The 17,929-nt window shown below is 44.0% G+C and overlaps 1 protein-coding gene and 1 long non-coding RNA gene across 8 annotated transcripts in view; one reads left to right on the forward strand and one right to left on the reverse strand.

The window, feature by feature from the left end:
- Positions 1-11,889, reverse strand: part of SMAD4 (SMAD family member 4) — a 70,200-nt gene extending 58,311 nt beyond the window's left edge. For 2 of the 6 annotated variants that reach the window (XR_010407154.1, XM_064577589.1), the window contains exon 1: positions 1,798-2,138. The gene's annotated coding sequence lies outside the window, so the exon portion shown is untranslated. Of the gene's footprint in view, positions 1-1,797; positions 2,141-11,753 lie in introns of those variants that run through there. The other 4 variants (XM_064577587.1, XM_064577586.1, XM_045886693.3 and 1 more) reach the window with 4 other exon arrangements.
- On the forward strand, positions 2,060-16,665 carry LOC123852591 (uncharacterized). 2 transcript variants are annotated; one of them, XR_010407155.1, is made up of 3 exons: positions 2,060-2,199; positions 13,185-13,354; positions 14,180-16,665. It is a non-coding gene; the product is annotated as an uncharacterized LOC123852591 (long non-coding RNA). The 2 variants fall into 2 exon arrangements; XR_006792932.2 differs by lacking the exon at positions 2,060-2,199 and adding an exon at positions 2,319-2,483.
- The last annotated feature ends 1,264 nt before the right edge of the window (positions 16,666-17,929 follow it).

Below are 17,929 nucleotides of genomic sequence, written 5' to 3' on the forward strand. Positions count from 1 at the left end.
CCAACGACTTAAACCTACATAATTCATTACCACCTTCAGACCTAAAAATACTGCAAATCGTAAATGCTCAGCCTGCCTGTATTACTCTGATCTGTAACAAGCCCTTTTAAGAAAACAAAATCATAACTTATGAAACATTAACAGAATATCGTATTTTAAAATATTAATTATATCATTTACAACTTGAAATGTCATATATTAAGCATATCAGAACTTTTCAAAAGACAAAATAAGAAGTCCTTAGCAGAAAAAGAAAAGTTACACATTAGAACTTCCTACGCTGTATTTCAACTGAAATACATTTAGTCTCGGTACAACAAGGCAAAGGCAATTTATGAAATCCACAATAAATCCGCTATTTATTCCGATGCAATGTTCTAAATCTGATTAGTTTTTGAAAGTATGCATTTCTTTATTTTCTCCTAAGGCTACATGGTCTCTTCCAACAAAAATACTGAACCTATTTTTTAAAACCCACATAATCGAACTGCTATCGAGACTAAAAAGATGCTAATTCTGGCAAAAGTCAAAGGTTGTTAACAAATTAGCCAAGATTACATGCCTTTAGAAAATTAATTCAGACTAATTAAAATGATTCCAGATTATCTTGTATTTATAATTCCGGAATAACCCGCAGTTTCACCTTAAACTATGGTGCAAAAATTAAAGGCATTAAGAAACTAAATTGAAAATAATCAGAAATAGGGGCGCCTGGGTGGCTCAGTCATTAAGCGTCTGCCTTCGGCTCGGGTCATGATCCCGGGGTCCTAGGATCGAGCCCCACGTTGGGCTCCCTGCTCGGAAGGAAGCCTGCTTCTCCCTCTCCCACTCCCCCTGCTTGTGTTCCCTCTCTCGCTGTGTCTCTCTCTGTCAAATAAATAAATAAAATCTTTAAAAAAAAGAAAAAGAAAATAATCAGAAATAAATATATTCATTAAAAAAATTTTTGCTAGGGTTTTCAGGGGGGGGAAATAGCTATCAATCATCAACAGAGTTTTTAAAAACCTCCCCATACCCGCAAAGAAATCTTTCAAGTTAACCAAACACACCCATTTCTTTGAAAATCTTGCCTGAGAAATTATAACCCCAGTTTGGGGCATGTGATGGAGCCACCGCCCTACATCCTACACCAATTTCACTCTCAGTACTTGTAGTCCTAGCAATAAAATAATCCATGTCTTTTATTTTTTATTAGGAGTAGGTGGGGCTGGGGGTGGCGGTCAGTCAGGTGCTGAGAATGCCTCCCGCATACCGCCATCACCTACAATACTCAAAAAAGTGAGTAAACACATCAAAGCCAGAAACAAAAACTGGAATGACACAACCAGGAAGGGAAAGTAAAGGACAAAGAGAAAACAAAAATTTCCTTGAGAAAAGAAATTAAGGCAGGCCATTTACAACTTTCATTTACACCTAAAGCGACACACTCCAGCCTACCCGGCGCGCTCGGCTGGGGCGGACAGTGAAACTACTCAAGAACAACAAAGAGAAGCGGCAGCCGCAGCGGGAGTACGGGTCCGAGTTTAACTTGATTCGGCCACACAACGCAAGGGGAGTTCGGGGCCGGAGGACCGGGCCCGGAGCCCGAGGGACGCGAGGCCCCGCGGCCCCGCCGGCCCTGCGTTGGGGCCGCCGGCCGGGCCCGTCAGGGAGCCGCGCTCGCTCTCCCCGCGCACCCGCCGGCCTCCCGCTCGCTCCCTGCCGCCGCCGCCGCCGGGAGCCCGCCCCGGGGCGGGGAAGCCGCGGGCGGGGTGCGCGGGCCCGGCCGGGGGAAGGGGAGGGGACATGGCGCGTTACCTGGGTTCGGGCGATGGCGAGGAGTGTCCGCTCTCCCGCCGCGTCTCGTCCGCGGGGGCGCCGGGCCCGTCGCTCCCCCGGCGGCCCGGAGCGCTCCTCGGTCCCCGCCCCGCCGCGTCCGGGCCAGGCCGCCCCTCCTCGGCGCCGCGCCACAGCCCGCGCGGGCCGCCTCGAGCTCCCGGGCCGCCCCGCGGCGCGGTGCCTCTCTCGCTGGACCCCGGCTCCCCTCACCCGCTCCTGCCGCCCTGGGCGGCCGTGGAGTTAAGGGGAGGGCGGGCGCGAACGCGGGCTCCGCCACCCGAGCCGCTCCGTTACCGCAGCGGCGACGACGACCAGGGCCGTGTTGTTGCTGCCAACTTGTCGAAAGGACACTGAGCATGCGCGAACGGAGACCACATCCGGGTAATTTCAGGGTTCGGCCCTTCCCCCCCCCGCGCCCCGCAGCTTTCCTTTCTCCCGGCTGCCCCCGCCTCCCGCCCGCAGTGACGGGAGGATCGCTCTGCGCCTGCGCCCGTGAGGCAGCGCCAGTCGGTTGGCTGCCCAAGAGTCCGGTTGTGGGCTCCGGCACTGACTGAGGGCGCTGCCCTACAAAGGCTGCTTGGAGGGAGTTCATCAGAAAAATTGGCATCCCTTTGCAGTAAAGTACTCAAGCAGCGCGGGAGAGCTCGGAGTAGAGTGGGCGTCCAGTAAGTGTTTATAAATAGCGATCAGCCGGCCCTTGTGTTTTGAGGACCTGCGGGCACAAAAATTAGGCTTGGACAGCCAGCTCCAGGGTGAAGGTGGTTGTAGCGGTTTACTTTGGGAAGAAACTGGCAATGGCCGCACCTTCCCTTTCCACCCGCCCTGGATCACTAGATCCAAAGGTGTTTAAACTTGCCAAATCCCTTTTGGGCTTAAGAGATGCACAGGAGAGTCAAGGAATTACACATTTAAGAGTCTGGTCAGATGTTACGAAAAGTGAGTGGAAGAGATTTAGGTGGAACCTCAGAGTTGGAAGGGACCTTCAAGGACCTACAACACAGCTGTTAACTAGGTTGGTAAACTCTGCTTTTGAATTAATACTTCATTTGAAAGTTTTCCAAGATGCATGCATTTCTTTAATATTTAAAAAGTTTCAGAAAACACATACTAATTATATATTTTTAAATTTTTATTTTATTTTTTGCTACCACCTAGAAAATACTTCCATTGGGGGAATCGCATGAAAACTAATTACTGGGAAGTTCTAAAATCATTTCTTAAGTCTGGTCACCCTCCTACCTTTCACACACAGTGTCCTACCCCCTACTCCCATGCTGTCTTCCCCACCATCACATCCTGTGCTCTTACCTCTTCTACTAGAAAGCCTCCACAAGTGTCATCTTCACTGGTAATTACTCCTGGGGTTCAGGAAGACTTTCCAAGACTAGTTTTAAGGTAATTCATTTACAGAACTTGCATTGCTATATGTACTATTTAATAAAATTGTTCAGCTTGAGAAATCACCTGAGGACAGAGCGTCCTCTTTCAAAACTGTCCTCCCACCTGACAGAACAAAGTAAAACTCTCACCCATTACTTAAGGTGCATCAACTCAAGATGTATTTTTTTTTTTTAAGAGAGAGAGAATGAGGGCAGGGAGGAGCAGAGGAAGAGGGCAAGAGAACCCCAAGCGGACTCCATGCTGAGAGTGGAGTCCAATGCGGGGCTCAAACCCACAACCCTGAGATCATGACCTGAGCTGAAATCAAGAGTCCAACACTCAACTGACTGAGTCACCCAGGCACCCAACCCAAAATGTAAAAACCTCCAGGGAAATTAAAAGGGACAAATCAGAAATTGGTGTCTGTGATGAGAAAGTGAATGATCTGAATGAATGGGTTATAAATTCTTTTGCAAGTCAGGTGGTTTCCAGTTCTTTCCTGTCAACAAAATTGAAGGAAGGTCTAACTAGGTGATTTGGTAATAGATCAACATGTGGTTTCTAGGCAGTATACCTCAAAAGGAGTTAAAAGTAACACTGCTGTAGGGACATCTGGGTGGCTCAGTTGGTTGAGCATCCAACTCTTGATCTCAGCTTAGGTCTTGATCTCAGAATCATGAGTTGAAGCCCCACCTTGGGCTCCACATTGGGTGTGTGTGGAGCCAACAGTAACATCGCTGTAACTAAACCTCTTCCATCGCCATCTGTGTTAGTTATTACTGTATAATAATTTAACCGCAAATTTAGTTGGGTCCTCTGCAAGATCACAGAATGAAGTTTGCCTGGGAAAGGATGCACTTCCAAACTGTTCTTGGCGGCATTCAGTTACCTGCTGGCTGCAGAACTGAAGGCCTTAGTTCCTTGCTCACTGTCAGCTGGAGGTCCCTTCAGTTCTTTGTCATGTGGCCCTCTCCATAGGGAGTGGAAGCTTACTTACAATATGGCAGCTTGCTTCTTCAAAGCCAGCAAGGGGGAGAGTCTCCGTGTAAGACACTGGTAACAACCTTATGTAACACAATCATGTATGCATAATCACATACATCCTGTCACCTTTGCCATACTCAATTGGCCAGAAGCAAATCACAAGTCCCACCCTCACTCAAAGGAAGGAGACCACACAAGGGCACGAATGCCAGGAGGCAGGGATCATGTGGGGCCACATCAGAGTCCACTACACCATCTATTTATTTATGCAAATAATAATCCATGCAACCCCAACCTCCTCAGAATTTCTCTTCAGGTTGTCTTCACTTTCTTGGTTAAAGGAAACCTGACTTTCCCCCTGGAACAGTGCGTCCCCTGCACCCTCCCAAGTAGTGGCAACTGTGTTTTTGACCACAAGCCTCTCAGACTGTACCTGGAAGTGGGGTAGGTGTCCTCCTTGCTCCTCAGTAGACCATCCCCTTTTCCCCCTACTAATCTGCAGCTTTAAATCTTGTTATCCAGAACCCCTCATCGTCACTTCCATTTCTCTTCATATTTTCACCATTTGCTCCTGTCAGTCACTCCAATACCACTTCTGTCTTAATCCTAGGTGCTTTTAATGTACATGTGGGTGATCTTCCCAATACCCTGACCTCTTGGTTCTTTGACTTCTCCAGGGATTTTGTCCTACCCTAACTCAGCCACTCACTCCCATGGGCATAATCACAGAAGGAAGACTTATCAAACTTGGCAACTTCATTATAATCATGATTTCAAACATCTTATACTCTGAACACCATCTCATATTTCCAAATTTTGTTGCAGCGATTGTTCAAAGTACATATCCACTCTCACCCATCCTTACCCAGCTTAAACCCCTGGCCAATCACTGCATCACTCCCTTGCACACACCCTCAACCCCAGTACTTTCTTCCCCGTTGCTGTGTGTGCTCGGCAAAACCACAATCCTGATCAAGCCAGCTCACCTACTCCACACCAGCACCCCTGCATCTGAAAGTGGTTAAAGAAAAACACAATCACGCTAGTGAGTTTCACTTTAATTTCATCACTCTTAACCTCCAATGGGCCATTAGTGTTGCTCCAGAATCCCACTTCCCTCCTCTGTTCTTCTGGATTTCATACCTCTCTGTCCTCTAACCTACACCTCCTTCCCTTTCATCCTCATTTCTCAGTTAACAACCTTGCTTCCTTTTTCATTGAGAAAATTGAAGCAATGAGATAAAAATCTCCACAGAATCCCATGATCTCATCTACCCATACCCATATGCCAACATCTATAACCTCTTCTCCACCTTACCCTCCATTATGTAGTTGAATTTTCCATGCTCCTAGCCAAAGTCAGTCCCTCTGCTAAGGTAACAAATCCCAATCTTGGCTTGCCTAATCTTATCAGTGCTTCCCTCTATGCTGGGTCATTCCCCTCAGCTTATAAGCAACTGTTATTTCTCCAATCATACAAAATCTCTTTGACCCATTTCCACTGTCAGCTACTGCCCCATTTCTCTACTTCAATTCCAACAAAACTTCTAAAAGAGTTTTCTATACTTTCTGTCTCTAGTTCTCCCCTCTCTGTAGCAGAATACATGCCATATGATACAATTTATACAAAGTTCAAAAACATGCCAAATACAATGCCTATGATAGGACCATATACATATGTAATAGAATCATAACAATGCACACAAGGTTACATATGTGGCATATTTTAGGTATCCCGCTGAGCAGGTCCCACCCTCTCTTAAAGCAACTTCATTCATGCTTTCCATCCTTCCCACTCTATCAGAACTATTCAAGGTCAACAATGAACTTCATATTGCCTAAGTCCAATGATCTATTCACAATTCTCATCTTAATTGACCTGTCTGTAACAGCTAACACAGCTAATCACTTGATTTGCCTTTTTTTTTTTTAACCATATAATCTCAATTTTCCTCCTTCATCACTGGTCCCTCTTTCCCTGTCTTATTTCTTCTTTGTTGATTCTCTTTTCCCAGAGCTAGGGAATGACAATGACCTAGGGCTCATTGCTTGGATTCTTCTCTTTTATATCTATACTCATTTCATTGGTGATCTTATTAAGTCTCCTAACTTTCAGTACCATCAGAGATATATGATATCATCATATATGATGACATTTCCAAATTTATATATTCAGCCCAGACATCTCATCTGAACTCCAGATTCTGATACCCAGCAGTCTACTATACATCTCAAACTTACGCCACAAACTGAAAAAAAAAAAAAAAATTCTCCCTCAAACCTGTTCAACCCACCGATTTTCCTATCTCAGTTGATGACAAGACCATCCTGCAAATTTACAGATCAAAAACCCTAGAGTCATGCTGGACCTCCCTCTTTCTTTTATATCTCATGTCTAGTCCGGATTCAGAGCATCCCTTACCATCTCCACTGCTATCTCCTGGTCTGAGCCACCACCATCTCATGTTTGGATTAGTCTTCTAAAAGCTCTCCCTGCTTTCAGTCTTCCCCTTAGAGTCTGTTCTCTACATAATAACCAGAGTGATCCTCCTAAAACATAAGTCAAATCATGTCACTCCTCTGCTTAAATCCTTACAATGGCTCCTCATTTCACTCAGTGTAAAAGTCTTTGTCCTTGGGGCGCCTGGGTGGCTCAGTTGGTTAAGCGACTGCCTTCGGCTCAGGTCATGATCCTGGAGTCCCGGGATCGAGTCCCGCATCGGGCTCCCTGCTCAGCGGGGAGCCTGCTTCTCCCTCTGACCCTCCTCCCTCTCATGCTCTCTGTCTCTCATTCTCTCTCAAATAAATAAATAACATCTTTAAAAAAAAATAAAAAGTCTTTGTCCTTACAGTAGTCTACAGGGTTCTATAAGATCTGGATCACCACCCCACCCCATCATTACCTTTCTAATCTCATCTCCTGTTATTCTCCTGGATGCATCTGCTGCAGCCTTACTAACGTCCTTTATTGATCCTAGAAAATACCAGCCACATTCCTGAGTTAGGGCCTTTGCATTGGCTCTTCCGTCTGCCTGGCACATATTTCACCCAGATATCTGCAGTACTAACTCCCTAACCATCTTTAGCCAAATGTCATCTTCTCAATGAGGCTGACCCTAACCTTTTTAAAATCACAACTCGGGACGCCTGGGTGGCTCAATCCATTAAGCGTCTGCCTTCGGCTCAGGTCATGATCTCAGGGTCCTGGGATCGAGTCCCGCATCAGGCTCCCTGCTCTGCAGGGACCCTGCTTTTCCCTCTGCCTCTGCCTCTCTCTCTGTCTCTCATGAATAAATAAATAAAATCTTTAAAAAATAAATAAATAAAATAAAATCACAACTCATTTTGAACCCTATGCTACACCCCAGATCCCTCTTACCCTGCTCTATCTTTCCTCATAGCTCTTCTAATATGCTGTATTATTTACTTATATTTATGTTTATTGCCTATTATCTATTACCTCCACTAGAATGTAAAGTCCATGAGGGCATGGATTTGTCCCATAATGTTTACTAATATATCCCAAGTGACTAGAGTTACTATTGACAAATAGGAGGTGCTTGATAAATATTTGTTGAATAAATGAACAAGGTGTTTCATGCTTCTATCCATAAACAATGAAAACTAGAGATAGAGTTGATCTGAACTGTATCTTATTCCAGCAAAAAATATTCTAAATTTTAATTTTAATAGTTCATCAGAACTTATAATATTTTATGTTGTTTATACCAAGTAGGTATTCAAAATAGCATTTTTTAAAGATTTTATTTTTTAGAGAGAGACAGAGAAAGAGTGAGCACAATGGGGGACCAGAGGCAGAGGGAGAAGCAGACTCCCCCCTGAGCAAGGAGCCCTACTCAGGGCCCGATCCCAGGACCCTGAGATCATGACTTGAACCAAAGGCAGACAATTAACCAACTGAGCCACCCAGGCGCCCCTCAAAATTATATTAATAATACAGTCAAGATGAATGTTTTAAACTTAGTGACTCAAAGATTTTTTTTTAATTTTTAGGGAAATATGATAGGGTGATCATGATCAATAAAAGACTTTCCAGCCTAAACTCTCCTATTATAATGTTTAGGGGCAAGTGGAATGGAAATACAAGATAAGGAGAAAAAGAGTGATGTAGAATTTCTTTTTAAGAAAAGCTTGTTCATGTATTTTTTAAATGGATGATAGGTACATTATGATATTTAGATTCCCTTGATACACTTACAGAATGATGTAACAATCTTATTTTAAAATGCCAATACTTATTATGCCAGAAATAACAAACTTTGCCATTATTTAAACTTAAGATGAAACATTTGAGATATGACCTTTAAAAGTACAAGAAAAAACATGGTTTCTCAAATTTCTTTTAAGAGACATGCAAGCAAGAAATTTTGAAGACCACAGTCCCAAAGCACTCCAAGCGACCTAAGCTACCACCTTTCCTGAGACTTCTTCAGGTGAAACATCTCAATCCTATATCCATCTCTGAGCTGGGCAGGCAAAGGCTTGAAAGCTTTCTTTCCCTTTTGTTTTCTTTGATGGCTCACCTCCCTGACTTGGAGCTTCTCCAGGGTAAGGAGAATATAGAGCTTTTGCCTTTTCATTCCAGAGGTGGGGACAGAGAGCTCCCACCTCCAGCCCTGCCCAGTAAGGAAGAAATAGAAAAATTTTTAATACGTAAGTGACCTAGCAATTGACAGCTCCAGGCATGAGTTAGCATCATGACATTTCAGAGTTAACCCAATGTTTTTAAAAAAGAATCTAAGTTGCCCTTGAAAATCATTTAACATTGATTAACCTAACACTATAAGCATTTCCCACATTCCTAAAGCACTATAGTAAACTCCGTCATCTCCTTTGACTTAAAGTGCAGGAAATTAGGTTTGAGGGTGATTGATGTGCATTTGACTCTCAAGTGATGTGTTCTTTCAGCTTTATAGAAGGCCAAAGACTTGATGAAGAAAAGAGCAGATGCATAGAGCCAATGCTCCATTTTATTTATTTATTTTAATGTACTGAAAACTATAATAACTGCTATCCATGCCAGATCCAGCAAGGGCCACAAAGGCAGCTGTGGACAGAATCCCAAGGGTAGGGAAGGGGTGGAGGCAGGAAGGAAGGAATTAGGTGGGAGAGGAAGGGAAATCACAGCACACCTTTGTCTGGCCACAGTCCTCGAAGTAGTAACAGAGACCAAGAGGCAGCTGAAAGCAAGGGACAGGAGCAATACAAACCCCTCTGTCAGCCCTAACCATTCATGCAATGCGCATTTTATTCAATACTTACCAGGTACAAATTACTAAGGGATTCAGAGATAAATTTACTGTAGTCCATGCCCTTGAGTAGCTCCCAGTCTAGTGGGGCAAGAATGAAGTATTAATAGATCATTCTGATGATGTGGACATGGAATACTGTGAGAAAAAAAGAGAAGGAGCAACCTAATCTTGCCTGCAGGAGTTCAGAAGCCTTCACAAGAAAGTGACATTTGAACTGGACTTTGAGGTAAAGTAGGAGTTTGCCAGTAGAAAAGGACTGAATGAAGACTTTCAAGGCAGAGAAAACAGCCTACGGATATGAAAGTGGTTGGTGTGTTTGTGGAATGGTTGAAAAAAGAATTCAATATATAGCCATGGATATACTTGCCATATACGAACAAAACAACACACAATATACCACTTATAAGAGGGTACACATTATAACATTGTTTGCCATAACAGGCTGTTGGAAAAACTCAAATGTTTACCCAAAGGAGACTGGATAAAATAAATTATGGCACATCCATACAATGAAATACTATATAGCTATGATTAAAGTGGTGATTTTCACTGTACCCTTATGGAAAGATCTCAAAGGTTTACTGCCAAATGACAATATGAAGTCCAAAACAATGTGTATATTATGCTATCTTTTCTGTTAAAAAGAAGGAAAAATAATATGTGTTTATAACAACAGTGGTTGTATGGGGTAGAGTGGGAACTGGATGGGAGGAAATTTTTCACTGTATAATTTCTTTTATTCTTGAACCCTGTAAATGCATTACCTCTTCAAAAAATTAAACTGAAACTTGATTCAAACTTGAAATTCAAAGTGACTGGAATGTATATGCTCGTCCCTCTCCTTTAAGACTCTATCGATAATCAAGGGCGCCTGGCTGGCTCAGTCGGAAGAGCATGGGACTCTTGATCTCGGGGTCATGAGTTTGAGTCCCATGATGGGTGTAGAGATTACTTTAAAAAAATATATAAGCTAAAAAAAAAAAAAAAAAGACTCTGTGATCTTCTAGGATCCCTGATGTTTATCAGGATTGGGTGCCCTATCTTTCTGCTCTGACGAGGCTGTGAGTTCCCTGAGGACAGAGGTTCTCTTGAGGGCTTTCCACACAGCAAGTGTCAGAGAATGTTTGTTGACTGAATGCATAGAGAGAGGTAAGAGGTGAGAGGTGAGGCTGGAAAGAGATCTGGAGCCAGACTATGAAGGAAGATATGCTGATAAGTGTGGAGGACAGATATGTTTGGGTTTTTACAGTTTTACTGAGGTATAATTTACATTTATAAACTTTTTAAAATAGAGAGTTGGATGAATTTGGGTAAAGGTATACATCACACAATCCAGTTTAGAACACTGCCTTCACTCCAAAAAACTGCCTTCTGCCCCTTTGCAGTCAAGTCAATCCCCACCCCCATATTCCTGGCCCCAGGCAACCACTGCCATGCTTCCTGTTTTTAAGGTTTTGGTTTTTCCAAAATTCCATATAAATGGAATCTTACAACACGTAATTTTTTGCATCTGGATTTTTTCACTCCGCGTGATGTTTTTGAGATCCAGAATGTTCCTGTGTATATCAGTAGTTAGCTCCTTTTTATTGTTCAGTAGTATTCCATTGTGTGTGTATGCAAATCCATAGAAACAGAAAGAAGATTAGCAGATTAGTGGTTATCCGGGGATAGGAGGAGGGGAACTGAAAGACACGGGTTTCTTTTTGAGGTAATGGAAATGTTCTGGAATTAGTGCTGATGGTTGTACAACACTGGGAATATATTAAAAGAGACTGAGTTGTACACTTTAAAATAGTTAAAACATGTGCACCTGAAACTAATGTAACGTGTGTCAACTATACTTCAATAAAAATTAATAAATAAACAAACAAATAAATAAAATGGTTAAAATTCATAGAAACAGAGAGTCAAATGGTGGTTACCAAGGGCTGGGGGAGACATGAGGAAATGTTGGTCCAAGGGTACCAACATCCAGTTACAAGATGAGTAAGTTCTAGGGACCTAACATGTAGCATGGTGACTTTAGTTAACAAGACTGTATTATATACTTGAAAGCTGCTGAGATCTTAAATATTCCCACCACCTAAAAAAAATTGTCATAATGTGAGGTGAATGATGTGTCACTAACCTTATAATGGTACTCACTTCACAATGTATACTTGTACCAAATCATCACGTTGTATACCTTAAACTTACACAATGTATGTCAATTATATCTCTTTATAATAAAGTTGGGGGAAAATAAAATGAATAAAATGGTAAATTTTATGTTATATAAATTTTATCTTAAAAACTTACATTTTGGGGCACCTGGGTGGCTCAGTCGGTTAAACATCCAACTCTTGATTTCAGCTCAGGTCATGATCTCAGGATCCTGAGATTGAGCACTGAGTCAGGCTCCACATTCAGCGGGGAATCTGCTTGAGATTCTCTCCCTCTCCCTCTGCCCCTCCCTGCTTGTGTTTTCTTCTCTCTCTAAAATAAATAAATAAATATTTAAAAACAAATAAACAACCAAAACTTAACATTTTAGGTAAGCATCACTAGCAAGGTTACTAAGCAAATAGTCCTTGGAGGCAGGCTGACTTGGTTCAGGTCCCCATTTTACTCCTTACTAGCTTTTTTTTTTTTTTAAGATTTTATTTATTTATTTGACAGAGAGAGACACAGCGAGAGAGGGAACACAAGCAGGGGGAGTGGGAGAGGGAGAAGCAGGCTTCCTGATGAGCAGGGAGCCCGATATGGGGCTCGATCCCAGGACGCTGGGATCATGACCCGAGCCGAAGGCAGACGCTTAACGACTGAGCCACTCAGGCGCCCCACTCCTTACTAGCTTTTAGACAGTGGACAAATCATTCTAAGTCTCAGTTTCTTCACCTGTGAAACAGGGACAAAAACAAAGCCTGTGTCACTGAGTTGTAGGGAGGATCCAGTGAGATCATGCCTGTAAAGCACTTAACATGGTACTGACAAGAACCTAATCGGCATTAGCTAACTTTTTAAATCCACGTACACCTGTCATATGTCAAGTCTATAAGATGTCTGAATTTATTCAATTCAACATGAAGCAGGAACTATTCTCAATCTATAGGTGGTAAAACTGAACTATCAAGAGATTAAAAATAACTTGTTGCCATATTGAAGAACATTCTATAAAATAATTGGTCCGTAGTTTTCAAAAATGTCAATGTCATGGAAAACAGACTGAAGAACTCTTCCAGACTGAAGGAGACCCAATAGACATGACAATGAAATGCTGTGCATGATCTTGAGTTGGGTATGGAAAAAATGGGACATTATTGGGACAACTGACACAACTGGAATATGGACAGTAGACTAGATAATAGTATTGAATCCATGTAGGTTTCCTGATTTGGGCAAGTATAGTGTGCAGGGCCAGCATTCGGGTGTGGTGAGCAAGGCTCCTAGGAAGCCCTCTCAGGGCCACTGATCAGATGTTGTTTGCCTCCTCCTGAATCTGGCCCTGGTGTTTCAGTACATAAGAGAATGTCCTTATTCTTAGTAAGTCCTCACTGAAGTATTAAGGGGACAGGCAGACCTGTGTGTAGAACTAGCCCTCCATTAGTTCCGAAATAATATATAAGTAGAGAGAAAAATGTTAACAATTGGTGAATCAGGGTAAAGGATATGCAGAAGTTTTTGTACTATTCTTATAAGTTTTCTTTAAGACTGATTTCTTTTTCTTTTTTTTTCTTTTTACTTTTTAAGTCACTTGCCCATGTAATGAAGTTCCTTTAATAGGAGAGCTGGAATCCGAGCCCTCTGCGGCCTCCAGCCCTCCGTACAGAGTGCAGTGTGGAGCTGTCCTGCAGCCCAGAGCTGAAGCCAAGACCCTGAAGGGCCTCCTGACCAGGTGCCTCTGAAAGGAAGTGGCCCAGGTACCATCAAACAGCGTTTCTTCCACTTGAACATGATCTTTAACATGATCGTGCAGATTCTGATTCAGTGACTCCAAGGTAGGAGTGGAGCATCCACATCTCTAACAGGCTCCTAGAGGAGGTGATACAGCTGGTCTCTGGACCAGAGTTCTAGAGGCAAGACCCTGGACCCAAGAGTCCAGACCTCTAGGGCCTCAAATGCACAGTTTCCTGAGGAGGGGGATGGGAAGGAACACTAACTGATTTAGGAGGCAGTCCACACTGGCAATGCCACCTACTTCCAGTGCTTTTCAATGCTAAGCTCTGCTTTCTTTTTTCCAACCTGCCTTCGTTCGGGGAAACATGCAGAGTGAGCCTGCCGGGTGCCATGCTTTATTTCGGGTGAGGAACTGGAGGGCGACGAACATTAATTGAACCACCTAGAATTTATCCAGCCTTTCTGTTCCCCTAGTAGACTCCTAATCAGCCTTAAAACTACACAGTTTGTGGTCCAAACAAGTGAATGTGGCATCTGTCTCACTCGGTGTCACAGGCACAAGAGGGAACATTGCAGGGAGGAGCGTGCTGGAAAGAACAATTTCATCAAAGGCAAAAACAAAACGTTTCTTAAAAAGGTCGAGTTGGCATCCTTTTAGTGATAAAAGAATCTGATAACGAATATTTGTGCAAAGGGTTTGAGCTTTCAACTCTGAGGGGGAAAACATCTTATCCTAACATCACCAAAATCTTTTCTTATTTTTAGAGCATTTTTCTCGGAAGACAGCCTTGAGGAAAGTAATTAACTTTACCTTGGATGAAAATTGCAGTTACTCTTTTCTTTTAAAGGGTTCACGGATAATCAAGTGCCACCTTTTCAGGGGTGGAAATGAGGAATTTGAAGGAGAAGAAGGATGCTGCGCGCGTTTGAACAGCCCTTACCCGGCATCTGCTCCTCGGGAGCAGGCTGTGTGAAGGATGCACGACGCTGGTTCCAAGACTCAGCCTTGCCGCCCCCTCCTCCAGGAAAAGGTGCCCCGCCGAAGCTCCCACAACACCTGCCTTTCCCTTGCCCGCAGTGGCTGTTGCCACCTCCCCTCCCTGCTGTTTTCTCTTCCCCTTTCCCTTGACTGGTGGACTTTCACTTCCCGGGCCCTTCTGACAAGCTGCACCCAGCTGCTGCCTTTGAACTGTCCCCACGCTTCCTGCCCTCCGCCCCCTGCCGCCCACGCACGGTGACCCCCGTGTGGGGAGCGCTGCTGCCCACGGAGCCTCCTCCCCGGCCGGGCCCCCTGCGCCCCCGCGCGCGCGCGCGTCTGTTACGGCAAGGAAGTGCGAACTCCCCAGCCTCCGCAGGCAGCCCAGGCCACTGGCGGCCGTGGCGCTCTCTTCCCGCCCGCTCTTCAGGGAAGCTGGCTCCGGGGTCGGCTCCCAGTTCGTTCAACAGTACCACCGATCCCGTCTACGAAAGAGGCCCTGGCTCCGAAGCGCCTCTGCAGCCCGGATGCCCGGCCGGCCCTCTCCAGCTCACAGATGGCTGGCCTGGCAGGGGCGCTGCGGGTAGGTCTGAACTTGCCCGAGGCCACGCGGGTTCGTTAGAATGCCGGGCCTGACTCCAGGGCACGGGTTCTTTGTGGAGGGTTTGACCCAAAGGCCCAGGAGTGCAGGCTTGTGCCGTCCTCCCCTACAGCCTGCCCTCCATTCTCACGGCTCCCCCCAGGAGCAAGTCCCAACTGATTCCTCAGCCAGGGAGAAGGCCACGTGGACAAGCCCAGGCCCGGGGCCCAGGGTTTGCCTGCCCTGCTTCCCTCCCTCCCTCCCTCCACCATTCCACGTCTCACCCAGAGGCCCAGCTCTCCCCTACCAACCACTCCAGCCCAGCTGATCTCATCCAAAAAGCCACAAGCCACCCTTCTGGCTCTTGATTTCCTAGTGTCCTGTGTGTTTACGGTTCTACTTCATTTGCAGACAGTAGCACAGAGGTAGAGATTAGGGATGGGCTTTGGAGTCAAATGAGCTCGTGTTCAAATCCTGGCTCCATTGCTGTGTGCCCCTGGGCAAGCTACTGAACCTTTCTTGGCTTTAATTACTTCCTCTATAAAAGTAGGTATAATCACACTTGTTGCAAATGTTATTTCCCTGAGCATTAAAGGAAAATTTTCTCATCCAACAAAAATTTACTGGTGTCTACTATTTACCAGGCACTTACTGTAGAGGAGGGTATGGTGGTGTACAAGACAAACTCCTTGTCCTCAAAGTACTTACGTTCTGGTGGGTGACAGACAGTAAACATGTAGCCAAACAAATCATTTTAGTGATAATTGCTATTTTAAGAAAAGACCATAGAGAGTGATTAGATTAGGAGAGGTACGGAGTAGTAGTTTAGATGGGGTGACTCCGGAAGGATGTCTGAAGAGGTGACATTTGAGCAGGGATCTGAATGATGCAAAGGAGTGAGCTGTGCAAACATCTGGGGAGAGCAGGTGTAAAGATCCTGAAGCAGCAATGAGGTCGATGTGTTCACAGAACAACAGTAACACCCGTGCAGCTAGGGTAGGGTACAAGAGAGGAGCAAGGTAGGAGTTAAGATCAGAGAGGTAATACGGGAGGAGAAGGTTTAGCATGTAGTCAGTGCTCCATAAATTCTAACTATTCTTCAGGGTGTCTTATTTTCCTAACAAGGCTGTATGCTCCATTCACTGAACAAATATTGACTGTGTGCCTACCAGATGTCAGGCAGTGTGCTACAAGATAGGAATATGAAAATGAACAAGACAGATGTGGGAGAGGAAAGTAAGAAAATGAGCAGGGTGCTGGGCAGGGTCAGAGACAGCTGAGGCTCCCCTCCTTCGAGCTGAGGGGCTGAACTTAGCTCAAGGGCATCCTGATGCTTGCCGTGCTATTGTACAGTACTGGCCAGGAAAGTGCCCAGGGAATCGTTCTTTGAATATTAAGAGATGAAAAAAGAGATACAGGGTAAATATGAACCAAAAAACCTCCAGAGTAGCAATTTTAATATCACCCAAAATAGACTTTCAGGTGGAAAACATCATAAGGGACAAAGAAGACTTTATATGCAGTGGAAGTCAAATGAATGACTCAATTAGTGAGCTCAATCTAATAAAAAGCTTTATACTTAACAAATAAAGAATATACATTTTTTTCAAGAATATATGGGAGACTCCAAAGATCAGTCACCTACTAGTCATGCACCTCAGTAAATTTTAAAAAATCAACATCATACAGCCCATGTTCTCTATCACAATACAATAAATTTGGAAATCATTAACAAAAGAATAGCTTCAAGGGGCCCCTGGGTGGCTCAGTAGGTTAAGCGTGGTCTCTTGATTTTGGCTCAGGTCATGATCTCAGGGTCCTGGGGTTGGGCCAGCATCGTGGTCAGGCTCTGCTCCACTGGGAGTCTGCTTTTCTCCTTCTTCCTCTGCTCCTCCCCCCACTTGCTCCCTCTTTCTCTCTAAAATAAATAAATAATTTTTTTTTTTAAGAATAGTTTCGGGGCACCTGGGTGGCTCAGACAGTTAAGCGTCTGCTTTCGGCTCAGGTCGTGGTCCCGGGGTCCTGGGATGGAGCCCCTCATCAGGCTCCCTGCTGAGTGGGGAGGCTGCTTCTCCCTTTCCCTCCACCTGCTGCTTCCCTTGCTTGTGTTCTCTCTCTCTCTGTCAAAAATAAAATCTTTTAAAGAAATAAAAAATAAATAAAAGAATAGTTTCAAACTCCTAAAAATCTGGAGATGTAAAAAATACTACTAAATATTAGAATAAAGAGATTATAATAAAGGAAATTACAAAATATAATGAAAGTACCATGTGTCAAAGTGTACATAAGGTAGTAGTTAAAGGGGATTTGTAGTGTTATATACATTTATTTAACAAATAAGAAATATTGAAATCAAATGAGCTAAGTGTTCAGTGCAAAACCCCAAAGAAATAAGCAGGAAGGAAATAATAAAGATATGGCAAAAATCAATGGTGTGAGGTGCTGGGGGAGCGGGGACAAAAGCAATAAATATGAATAACAAAATCAAAAGATGATTTTAAAAAAATCCCATCAAAACAATGAATCATGGAACACTACATCAAAAACTAATGATGTAATGTATGGTGATTAACATAATAAAAAAAATCCCATCATAAGATCAGTAAGAAGCAGGAAGATATACAAGTAAATAGAACACAAAATTAAAAGGGAAAAATAATTTACAGGCAAAATAGGTGTTTTTAAAAAGATTATGAACTGGAGGGTATGTGCTCTGGTAAGCGCTGTGAATTGTGCAAGACTGTTGAATCTCAGATCTGTACCTCTGAAACAAATAATGCAATATATGTTAAGAAAAAAAAAAAAGAAGAAGAAGAAGAAGGTAGCGGGAGGGGAAGAATGAAGCGGGGGAAATCGGAGGGGTAGACGAACCATGAGAGACGATGGACTCTGAAAAACAAACAGGGTTCTAGAGGGGAGGGGGGTGGGAGGATGGGTTAGCCTGGTGGTGGGTATGTAGGAGGGCACATTCTGCATGGAGCACTGGGTGTTATGCACAAACAATGAATCATGGAACACTTCATCTAAAACTAATGTTGTAAT

This window comes from Mirounga angustirostris, unplaced genomic scaffold, assembly GCF_029215605.1.
Source record: "Mirounga angustirostris isolate CCGP_5_RB_7025 unplaced genomic scaffold, mMirAng1.0.hap1 SCAF_14, whole genome shotgun sequence".
In the NCBI taxonomy this organism is placed as follows: Eukaryota; Metazoa; Chordata; class Mammalia; order Carnivora; family Phocidae; genus Mirounga; species Mirounga angustirostris.